Source organism: Anopheles stephensi, chromosome 2, assembly GCF_013141755.1.
Source record: "Anopheles stephensi strain Indian chromosome 2, UCI_ANSTEP_V1.0, whole genome shotgun sequence".
Lineage (NCBI taxonomy): Eukaryota > Metazoa > Arthropoda > Insecta > Diptera > Culicidae > Anopheles > Anopheles stephensi.
In genome coordinates, this window is record NC_050202.1 from 32,807,868 (window position 1) to 32,820,203 (window position 12,336).

General features: G+C 42.1%; 1 long non-coding RNA gene across 3 annotated transcripts; it reads left to right on the forward strand.

The window, feature by feature from the left end:
- The first annotated feature begins 7,468 nt into the window (after positions 1-7,468).
- LOC118508039 lies at positions 7,469-9,069 on the forward strand. 3 transcript variants are annotated; one of them, XR_004905732.1, is made up of 4 exons: positions 7,469-7,507; positions 7,871-8,291; positions 8,354-8,736; positions 8,808-9,069. It is a non-coding gene; the product is annotated as an uncharacterized LOC118508039 (long non-coding RNA). The 3 variants fall into 3 exon arrangements; XR_004905733.1 differs by lacking the exon at positions 7,469-7,507 and having other exon boundaries at positions 7,758-8,010; positions 8,244-8,291; XR_004905731.1 differs by lacking the exon at positions 7,469-7,507 and having other exon boundaries at positions 7,760-8,291.
- Positions 9,070-12,336: the final 3,267 nt, after the last annotated feature.

The following is a 12,336-nucleotide window of genomic DNA, read 5'->3' on the forward strand; positions in this document are numbered from 1 at the left end:
CAAGCTCTAGTAGAGGAACAAATCCGTCAATTAAAAGTCACAGAACACACCACCACGGCCAGTATTGCTAAAGACATCAAAAGATAATTAAAATTAACACAAGAATTTGCAACTTAGCCCCAAAATCGTGGTGGAAGGAGGAACTTAAAATAGGGTGGGAAAAGAAAAACGAAAGTTGGAAAAAATTCAACACGAACTAAACCCTAGAAAATCATATCGAATTTAAAAAGCATTTACTTACTTACTTACTTATCAGGCGCTACAACCGCGTTGCGGTCTTTGCCTGCTGCAACAATCCTCGATACCGCTCACGGTTCAGCGCCGTCGTCTGCCAATCCGTTATCCCGGCCATTCTGGCGGACGCATCAACGCCATCACTCCATCTCAATTTGGGCCTACCACGCCTCCTCTGTCCGTGTGGACGACCTAAAAGGACTTTACGGGCTGAGTCGTCCGGTGTCATTCGCATGACCTGACCAGCCCAACGGAGCTGGTAACGATGGTAAGATCATCGTACCGCTCGTAGAGCTCGACATTGTAGCGGCTCCTCCATTGTCCTTCCACACATACGGGGCCAAAAATCCTTCAGAGCATCTTCCCCTCGAATGCGACAAAGAGGGCTTCGTCAGTTTTGGACAGAGTCCATGTCTCAGAGACGTGTGTGAGTACTGGGACTTTAAATGTTCTGTACAGTCCCAGCGTCGTCCGTCGCGACAGGTATTTAGAGTGGAGATGTTTCCTCAGGCTGTAGTATGACCGGTTGGCAGCCAGCACCCGTGCGCGTAACTCAACATCAATGTTGTTGTCGGTGCTGACTTTTGACTTTTGATGTCTATGTCATCAGCGTATGCCAGGATCTGGATTGACTTATAGAAGATGTTTCCCAGAAGTTTCCATCTCCCTGGCGCAGGCCCTTGGTGGTAGCAAAGGGCCCTGAGAGTTTTCCATCCACCTTCACCTGGCATGTGATGTTGGCCATTGTCATTCGTACAAGCCTGGTAAGCTTGTCCGGGATTCCAAAAGAGCTCATTGCGTCGTACAGTTTTACCCTGGCTATGCTGTCATAGGCGGCTTTGAAATCAATGAAGAGATGGTAGGAGTGGAGCTGTTGCTCCGCCATCTTCTCCAAGATTTGCCGCATCGTGAAGATCTGGTCAGTGGTTGATTTTCCGTTTCGGAATCCTCTCTGATAGATTCCGACTATCTCTTCGACGAATGGGTCTAGTCGATCTTGTAAGATAAGGGAGAAAATCTTGTAGGCGGTATTCAACACCGTAATACCCCTGTAGTTGCTGCACTCTAGCCTATATCCCTTCTTGTATATGGGATAGATGATAGCAAGATTCCAATCACAAGGCATCGATTCGCTATCCCATACCTTAGTAATAATTTGATGAATTTCCTGTTCGAGTGCTACACCACCGTTTTTGATCAGTTCGGCTACTATTCCGTCGGTGCCTGGTGCCTTGTTGTTCTTGAGCCGATGGATGGCCATTCGTGTTTCATCTATGCTAGGTGGCAGTAGCATGATATCATCTGCTAGTGGAGCCTCTAGCTGTTCGTTCAACTGATCATTTAGCAAGTCATCAAAGCAATTCATCGCGAGAGGACCTCTGGCTGGTAACTGACCAGATCCCCATCCTTATTCCGACAGCAGGTCACCTTAGGTCTACAGTTATTTCAGCGACCTGCTATCTCCTGGTAAAACTTTCTTCCTGGTCCGTAACGCACTCTGATTTCTTGAAGTTCCCGCACCAGCTGCTCTTCCCAAAGTTGTTTTTTGGTGCGGTGAACTCTTTTCTCTTCTCTCCTGAGCCGTAAGTATTCCTCTGCGCATGCCCGCGTTCTATGCCGCTGCTGCATTACTCGGTGTGCGCAGTTTTTACGTTCTGTCACTTGTCTACATGCTTCGTCGAACCAGCCAGATCTGGTGTTGCCCCGACGTGGTGGGAGTGTGGAATTGGCACAGCTTATTATTTTTGTTTTTGGGGCGTTCCACCGTTCGCTCGTAGTTTCATATTCGTTTTCTGGTAGTAGAGCCTCACCCAAAGCGGATTTGAATGCCTGTTGGACGTGACTGTCCTTTAGGGAGTCCGTGTTGAGTCGAGCCTGCGTGTTAACTTCGCCCCCATTGACGCGGGGACGGGCGATTCTGCAACGAATCACTAAGCCAATAAAAAGGTTATCGGAATCGATGTTGGCCCCTCGATACGTTCTGACGTTCAACAAGCTCGATGTTGATGGCTGCTCCGCCATCTTCTCCAAGAATTGCCGCATCGTGAAGATCTGGCCAGTGGTTGATTTTACGTTTTGGAATCCTGGCAAATGGCACAAAATTCTAAAATCAAAAAATAATACTACACCAGGGGTTGATGGCTCAAAATCCTAAATGATGAGATGGCCTTGAAAATCATAGAAGAAATCAACGCAATGTACCGAGAGGGAAAGGTACCTCAAAGATTAAAAAGAATCAAAATAATCGCAATCGGAAAAATCGGAAAAATTTAAACGAAGTTACAAATTTTAGTCCTACCAGACTACCTGGAAAAACATTTACTTCTTCCGGAGTACAGTTTTGGTTTTCGCAAAAATAGATTGCTAATCAACACCATAACAAAAAATAATTGGAAAAAAAAATACACTGGTGTGGTTTTTATAGACGTTAAAAACGCGTACAATAGTGTATTGTCGAATGAGCTTACAGCAATAATGCATTCTCTGACGATACCTAACGATGTTATTGCTTGGATTAGCAGCTTTCTCAAAAACCAGAAGCTTAGAAATATCCGTTGATGGCGAAACAAATAAGAGAACAGTGTCGAACGGGCTCCCCCAGGGGGATGGCGAGCTACCGAGAGAGATGAGCACAGAGGAAGTGAATTCCGGACGATCGAGCGGAGAGAGGAGTGCAGGAGCAACGGTGCCAAGCGGCCACGCGTTCGGGACCAACAACATCGCTACAATGAACGTAGGTATTGAAAAGCTAAAGGGACGAGAGAACTACGTTTCATGGGCCTTCGCGATGAAGATGATGTTGTGTAGAGATCGATGTTGGGACGCTGTGGCGGCTACAACCGATAAACCGGCAGAGAAAGATATGGACATGCGGGCATTGCCCACCATCGCGCTTAGCTTAGAAAAGCACAACTACAGCCTTGTGATGGATGCCACTACAGCTAAGGAGGCTTGGGAAAAGCTTAAAGCTGCATTTACCGATGATGGAGTGTTCAGACGTATCTCTTTATTGCAAGAGCTTGTTTCGTTCAAATTAGACCAGTTTTCTTCGACCGAAGCATATGTTGATGCAATTATGTCCACGTGTCATAAGCTTAAAGAAATTAGCTTTAAAGTGAGTAATATTTGGGTTTCGTCAATCCTGCTGATGGGATTACCCAAGTACTATGCACCTATGGTAATGGGATTGGAAGCATCCGGTATGGCCATGAAGGCAGATGCGATAAAAATGAAAATTTTGCAAGAAGTGAAAACCACGTGCAACAATGATGAAGAAGCTTTCTTTAGTAGAGGTAACCCTAACCTGCGTAGAAAGGGAGCTGCATCAAAGAAAAGCACAACAGAGGTTACCTGCTACAAGTGGCAAAAGCTAGGTCATTTTGCGATTAATTGTCCTGACAAACAGAAGCACAGTAAAACCCGTAAAGGACGTGCGATGATTTCTGTATTAGCTATGGGTGATGTGCATGAAAGTGAATGGTATTTCGACTCAGGCGCAAGTTTCCACATGGCAAAGTCGAGTGTTGAATTCTTGGAGAAGTAAACCATAAACCATGAGATTTGCACGGCAAACAATTCCAGTATGAAAGCTACTGCGAAGGGCACGGTTAATTTAAATTGCCAAGAACCTGTACCCTGTACCAGTACATGTTGACCTACTGAACGTCTTAGAAGTGCCAGACATAGCCACAAATTTACTGTCCATAAGTAAGATTTGCGAAAATGGCTTTAAGGTTATGTTTACAGATCGTAAATGTGACGTGCTTGACGAAAATGGAGAAGTTTTCGCATCGGGTGTTGCTGAAAATGGATTATACCGTTTAAATGTTAAAAAATCCAGAACCTTTCTAAGCAACGAAATATGGCACAGACGATTGGGACATTTGAATTTCCAAAGCATTCAGAGATTAAAAGGCATGGGAGATGGAATTCAAAATAAGCATAGTCAAATGTATACCTGTGTAGCGTGCATCGAAGGCAAACATGCACGAGATTCGTTTCCTACAAGTAAGGAAAGGGCCAAAACGAGATTAGAGTTGATTCACTCAGATCTATGCGGTCCATTTGAAGCTGTGTCAATTGGTGGTTCCAGATACTTCATGACTTTTATAGACGACGCAACACGTAAAGTATTTGTGTACATGCTCAAGTTTAAAGATGAAGCAAAGGAAATATATGAGAAGTTTAAAGCGATGGTACAGCGCCAGACCGGTCTAAAGATAAAAATACTCAGGAGTGACAACGGCCGTGAATATGTAAACGCTAGTATGAAAGCGAGTTTTGAACGTGATGGAATATGTCATCAAACGACATGTACATATACTCCAGAAAAAAATGGAATCGCCGAGCGGATGAACCGGACCATCGTTGAAAAGGTGAGAAGCATGCTTAACGATGCAAAGTTACCAAAGAGATTTTGGGCGGAAGCAGTTAACACTGCTGTTTATTTGATTAATCGGAGGCCTACAAGAACACTGGAAAATATCACTCCAGAAGAAGCATGGTCAGGTAAGAGACCATATTTGGGACATCTTAAGATATTTGGCTCAACAGTAATGGTTCATAAGCCAAAGCAAAAACGAACAAAACTCGATCCGATCTCATCGATGCATTTTTCTCGGATATGCACAGAACACGAAAGGATTTAGAGTATTCAACACTGTTACCAACGAAGTAATAATAAGTCGTGATGCTATTGTCGTTGAAGAAGGCCGATGTGAAGGGTTCGGAAAGAAAGCAACAAAACCAGTTGAGTTTCTTGAAATAGTTTTTGTTGAAGGACAGAAGGAGCCAAATAACGCATGTAATAATCCGATTGATCTTTCACCACCAGACGACGCATCCCATAGTACAGCGGAAGATATCCCGAGTGAGTGTGATCAGAGTAACGATACCCCACGGCGCAGCGGAAGGAAGCTTAAGCTTCCAAGCAGGTACAATGATTATGTAATTAATCGCAAGTTTGTTCCATCATCCAGATTGGCAAATGAAGCAGAGAATGTTTCCAGTGATTCGGAGTATACGACACCAGAAAGCGAATCTGACGGGGCGCTGACAGTTTCCTCGCACCAAACTTCTGGGAACGATCCGAAGAACTATGCCGAAGCAATGTCGTCAGAAAATGCAGAAGTCTGGAAGCATGCGATGGATGAGGAGCTGAAGTCGATCGAAGCAAACGATACATGGTCGTTGGTAGACCTGCCTCACGGGCGAAAGGCGATAGGCAGCAAATGGATCTTCAAGACGAAGAAATATGCGGACGGAAATTTGTTGCGATACAAAGCTCGTGTTGTTGCGCAAGGATACAGTCAGCAGTTTGGCACTGATTATGATGAGGTGTTTGCTCCAGTAGTGAAACAGACAACTTTCCGTGTACTGATGGGGATTGCGGCAAAGAGAGGAATGGTGGTTAAGCAGTTCGATATAAAAACCGCGTTTCTGTACGGTAATCTAGATGAGGAAATCTATATGAAAGTCCCACATGGTGTGAAAGTAGAAGAAAACAAAGTCTGTAAGTTGAAAAAGGGATTGTACGGATTAAAGCAAGCTGCAAGATCGTGGAACCATAAACTCGATGAGGAACTAAAGCGTCAGGGATACACAAGATGCTTGTTTGTATAAGAAACGATGTTCAAAAGATTGGTGCTATGTCTTAGTATACGTAGACGATTTGATAGTCGCCGGAGAGAATATTGAAATGATCGAATCATTACTTGCTGGGTTGCAGAAATCATTTGAAGTTAACGTATTAGGGGATATTAGATTCTTCCCTGGAATTGAAGTTGAAAAGGATGAGCGAGGAGATTATTTCATCAATCAACACAATTATATTAAAGAAGTAATTGAGTCAAGTGGGTTATCCAATGCAAAATCCTCTAGCATACCGATCGATCCAGGTTACATAAAGAGAGAAGAAGAGTGAAAAGAGCTTACGGACAATAAGGAGTATCAGAAGCTGATAAGCAAATTGTTATATATTGCGATAAATACTAGACCTGATATATCTGCGGCAGTATCTATACTGAGTCACAAAATAACTAGACCCACACAGAGTGGTAAAAAGCAAGGTATATGGATATAGAAGGTAGAGTTGTTTAGAGCAAATTGACATTTCTCCACCTGACATAACAATTCCGTGGTGATCGAGGGGAAGGGTATTGAGAAGAGTGATGGCAGCGTCGGAGGAAGCGCCGGTGGTGGTATCGCTTGCGATTTTTTGACGAAAAATGCAACCAAATATCGTCAATCTTCTGTGGGACAACACTTAATATGCGAAGATGACCCATAAATTAGCGAAATTGCTCAAGGGTCTGAGAATCGAGGCTGTTTGTTCATGTTTGTAGCCCATACCATATGTTTTTGTAAACAAACTCTGACATAACTCGACTAAAATGTCGCCCTGTCAAATCGATAAAAATTCACCTTCTAAATACATACACCTTGGTAAAAAGGTAAAATAGAGTCCCAAACCAAGGTGTATGTATTTAGAAGGTGGATTTTTATCGATTTGACAGGGCGACATTTTAGTCGAGTTATGTCAGAGTTTGTTTACAAAAACATATGGTATGGGGCTACCAACATGAACAAACAGCCTCGATTCTCAGTCCTTTGAGCAATTTCGCTAATTTATGGGTCATCTTCGCATATTAAGTGTTGTCCCACAGACGATTGACGATATTTGGTTGCATTTTTCGTCAAAAAATCGCAAGCGATACCACCACCGGCGCCTCCTCCGACGCTGCCGTCACTCTTCTCAATACCCTTCCCCTTGATCACCACGGAACTGTTATGTCAGGTCGAGAAATGTCAATTTGCTCTAAACAACTCTACCTTCTATATCTACATCAAGGTGTATGTATTTAGAAGGTGGATTTTTATCGATTTGACAGGGCGACATTTTAGTCGAGTTATGTCAGAGTTTGTTTACAAAAACATATGGTATGGGCAACAAACATGAACAAACAGCCTCGATTCTCAATCCCTTGAGCAATTTCGCTAATTTATGGGTCATCTTCGCATATCAAATGTTGTTCCACAGAAGATTGACGATATTTGGTTGCATTTTTCGTCAAAAAATCGCAAGCGATACCACCACCGGCGCCTCCTCCGACGCTGCCATCACTCTTCTCAATACCCTTCCCCTCGATCACCTCGGAACTGTTATGTCAGGTCGAGAAATGTCAATTTGCTCTAAACAACTCTACCTTCTATATCTACATACCTTGATCTACATCCCAAGTTGTCTGTTCCCCCTGTTTTCGTAAATGTTTTGGTAAATACATTCGTTAACGAAATATCCTCGAAACGATTTACGAGATTCCAAATTATTTCGAGGATAATTTGTTTTTGTTTTGATTCTGTTTGTTTACATTTTGAATGAACCCTCTGCTCATAAAATGAACCGGAACCATGTTCATCGAATGTAAACAAACAAAACTTCACTATCCTCGAAAACTTTATGCTTCGTTAAAATTTTCGAGGATAGCCATGCAAAATGTAAACAAATTTTCGAGGATAAGTTTTTGTCAATGTATTGTGTCTTGTTGTGTCTCGTCATGTGTGTTCGGGAGTTCCTCTATTCTTGTATTTGCTCTTTTCTCTCCTGATTTTGCTTTGCTTCTCTTCATGTCCGTAGACTCTTCGCGTTGTGTGGTGGTATGTTTGTGTGTAACAACGGAACTTTCGCTGCAAGGTTGGAGGAGGGGGTGGGCGTCGAGTGTGTTGTTTATCAGCTGTGATCTGTGCGTGTGAAACTTTTTCGGTGTGCTGAAACGGGTGAGTAAGAGTAAGATTAGAAACAGAATGCCGTGTGCATGTATACCTCAGCCTGAAGACTGAACCACCAGACTTGCTCAGAGCAGGAATGAAATACACGTAATATAAATTGGAGCGTGGTACGCTTGCGCGTAGCAGATCATGGTGTGGTTAAGAAGAAAAAAAGAAGCAGTGCTACAGTCGTACTAGACTCTGGAATGGGTTGTATCGGTTGAACTTTTCTTATTTTTCAGATTAAAAAATCTGTTTGCTCTACAAAGTCGATGAGTGCATCTTTTCAGGTAAATATAATTATATGCTTTTATCCCAGATATCTGGCTTATAGTTTTTTTTTGCCTTTTAGTTCTGCAGCGCCATGGTGAACGTTGGGAGGTGTTGGCACGGAAGACGGAGCGGGAAAAGGTTCACGACAACTATGCGGTGAGGAGGATATCAACGGATTGTGCATTTACAGTTAGCGGGTGAACACACGCTGTACCTCGTAGGAGAACCTGGCCATGGGTATCGGAGAATGCATATCGTGCTATATATCGGCTATCGGCTATATAATGGCATATCGGCTATATGCCGGAATCGTGCTTGGCCTTGAACACTGACTCTGCTCGATCACGGGTTCCAAATTGGTCATTACGTTACCGGCGGCTTGCCAGCAATCAGCATTGGGTGTTCTTTTTCCGTTCAGTTCTTCCTACCGTCCTTCTGTGTATAAAGTGCCTTCCATTAACAGTAAGTTTAATCAATCATCATTCTACACAAATTTGTTTGCTTTTATTTAAGATCAATTTTGCATCTTTTAGTCTCCCGACAGCAATGGTTGCTTCTAGCACGGATTATGATGGTGCTGTTGCTGAAGAGGAATGTTGTGTTGCCTGGTTGCACTGGACAGGATGGTTGACACAGTGTAGTCAATCTCCTGTTGGTGTCGATTGTTCCCTTCGAGCCGGAGGCCCATCCCGGCCGCTCAGTGCGATAGTGTTAGGTGCTAGAAATACAAGATGTAAATATAAAATGGTTACTTTAAATGTTAATACAGAAGAGGTGATTATATAGGTTATAGAATTACGGCTTTTACTTACTAACAAAAACATGAACGAGCGAAATGCATCACGTACATATTGCGCAGCTGAACCAGGCAAAGAAAAGCTCCAGTGTCGTCCCCATTTTTGTCCGGGACATGGTCGTCGTGAAGGTTAATGTAGTAACGGTATTTGAAGGCATATCCTGAGCCGATCCCTATGACGATCGAAAGATCCGCAGCATCCTTTCTTATTGACGAAAACATTTCCTGCACAAATTGCTCAAAACAAATCGCACGACTTGAAACCTAATAAAATTTTCCGCAACATTTATTGGCGGAAAAGAGATTTGGATCAACAATCACACAGTGAATAGAACGAAGACGATCGGCTTCGTTAACCTCTCCCTCTCTTCTAATCAAATCACGCATGAACTCTTACCCCTTCTCCATGAGCAGCCCGACCAAAAATCAGCGATCAAAGATACAGGGCTCGCCTATTCACTTTGCGATGCGAACGGCATATTTTGTACAAAGTGTTTCAATTTGTTATATACATTTTTTCGACAAAACCTACCGTCTTGACAATAAAATCATATCGAAAACCATGTGAAAGAAATTGAAGAACTAAAAACACTCTGGGATTGAATGAAAATACTCAAACGAACTGTAAAAACAATAATGACGGTATAATATATACCGTTCGTATCGTAAAGTAACGAGACAAACCCTGTACGAGTGCACACATGCCCATACACATATTCACCCAAACAAGGTGAATCTATAGGCGTAAACGAGATGGGTATAATAATAAAAGGAGAGCAAAATGTAAACATTAAGGTCATCATGAACCAAACTCGAGTGTGTGACAAATCATCCATGAGTGCGAACGGAAGAGGTGTATAAATAGAAAGAGAGGGGGATATTTATCCTCGAGAATTTCCCCTTGGGATACCTTGTCCCAAACAAAGATTTGACAGTTCGAAAATGGTCAGGGCTATTGCACACGCGATGCGTGTTTTGTCAATCGGAGGGGGGATGTTTGTTTACATTTTGCATTTGGATTGTTACTGTGCAGGGAAGTGATCGTTTATTTTCCTCGACCTTTTTTATGATTTAAGACTAATGAAGAGCCTATATTGGTTGCTGTTTTAAATTGTTTCAGTTATATTCTACGATACGTTAATGATACGTCGCATACATTTGGTGAAAACGAGTTTGGGCTGCGCGTGGACACTTTGCTGCTTTGCTGCGGACCGGTTCAACTCCCGGTCGGATGTTTGTTACCGGAGGATGCAGAGGTGGCTGTTTATAGCAACAGTGGCCGCACCGTAACCAGCGCTAGCATCTATGACGATGCGCCTTAACAGCCGGCAATTCTATCAGTATGCGTTTCATACTGGTGTTCTTGTGGTACAATGTGCAATTGATTTTTTTTCCGCCGCCGGAAGTAGCAGCATCCCGTTAAATGTTTGCTGCCGGATTATGGAGCAGAATATGTTACCTCCTGGATGTTGCTAACCTTTGGCTAAACCGGAGAAGAGCCCCTGTTCTTGTATGATTGTGTACACCATTGTATGATTGTGCACTTGCACGCAGACAATATTTTTGTTGATAAATCCCGTGATAAATTATGTGTGATTAATCAGTAATAAAAGATGTGATCGTACACCTAACGCGGTCGTGTTTTAAACATCTTTTAATGTGAGACATCCGAAACCGTTTTGGTAATTAGGCTCTAGTGGATCCGGGTGTGTTGTATTCTTTAACTTTTTAACGGATGTAACGTTATGCAATCACCGGAAAGGATCGGCGGAAGGCTATCATACAGAAAATTACGTACGATATTCATATATCTGTCCTGCTTTACAAGCCGTCTACCATGCTGATCGATTTCCTTGCAAGCTGGGCAGGTCATTCTATTTTAACATTACAGGATCGCAGTCTAACACATGGCGGTAGGTACCGGCTGCGTTAAGGTAAAAGGTTCGTGCCCTCGTCTCTGATTCTACTGGAATTTCGAACCGTTTAGCAGTTCGTACGTTAATTAAACGGACCGGCTAGCTTACTGGCTCAACAACTGGCGCCTAACAGTGGACCTTGTGCTTGCTGATCATTATTTCAAAGTTGAATAAGACGGACAGCCTGTCTTTATTCAACAGACTCCTAATAATTTCTTTCCATCCATCCGAAGAAAAAGTAAAAATTTTATCAAAAATTGAATATACAAGTCGTTTCTGAATTCTGAAAAATATTTTTTTCATGCTCACCTTCCTTATCGAGTTACCAAATTCCGTACCTAGGCACGACCTCTTGGAATAAAGACAAACGATGCCACTTCATACATTTATCAGATTTTTTTCAATATCCACCAATGCAGTGTAGTCATGAAAACTGATGAGACTCTATAATGAAATGAAATGATAAAATAAGGTTTTATTCGAACACAAAAGTGTTACCAAACTGAAATGAAACTTTGGATTGGTCTATTGAATTGAACTTTGTTTTTTCTAGTTCTCGGATTAAATTGAAAGTCTATCTATTTACCACGGTTTAATGTAATGGTTGCTTGTTTAAAAAAGAAGCAAACAATTGAACTTCAATTGAATGCAGACGTATAACATTAAATAGAAGCGCATAAATGATCCCTGCTGTATTTCTTTAATTTTTCGAACCTCACTAGCATTTATTCCCAATCTGCTCGTTAAAGGATCTTGCTACACGTGCCGGCTTCTATTAAATTCCGGCACTATGTTAAATCGTTCAATGCTTTTTTTTGGTTTATTGCACAAAAAACTACTCGAGTGCTCAATACATTAACATTATTCCAATGCGTTGATGATCTACATTCATATGCCAACTGTTGTTCATAGAGTCAAAAATATCACCCAGTATGTAAAATAAATTGTAAGATATTTAAGTAACAAAACTTGTTTTTATATTCATGTACAACGGCCCCGCCGTAATGCTACAAAACGATAATCTTATCTAGTAAAAATAAAATTAGCAATACTTCACTGGCAACTCATGGTTTCATAATATAGCAGAGGTTAATTATGTCAAACCCGATGTTGGTTTAATTTTCATTTTACAGATACAATTTCTTTATTACTTAATTAATCCTGATTTAGATACCGAATCACAATACAGGGCTCATGCTGTTCCTAAGTTACATCAACGCTCTCACCATCATCCCATCCCTCCAATGGGATGTACAGCCGAAAGTGACGCCAGTTGTGTCCGACCAAATACCAAGTTATAAATTTTTATTAAAGCATGAAACATCGGCCTGAATAACTAAATCATTTACA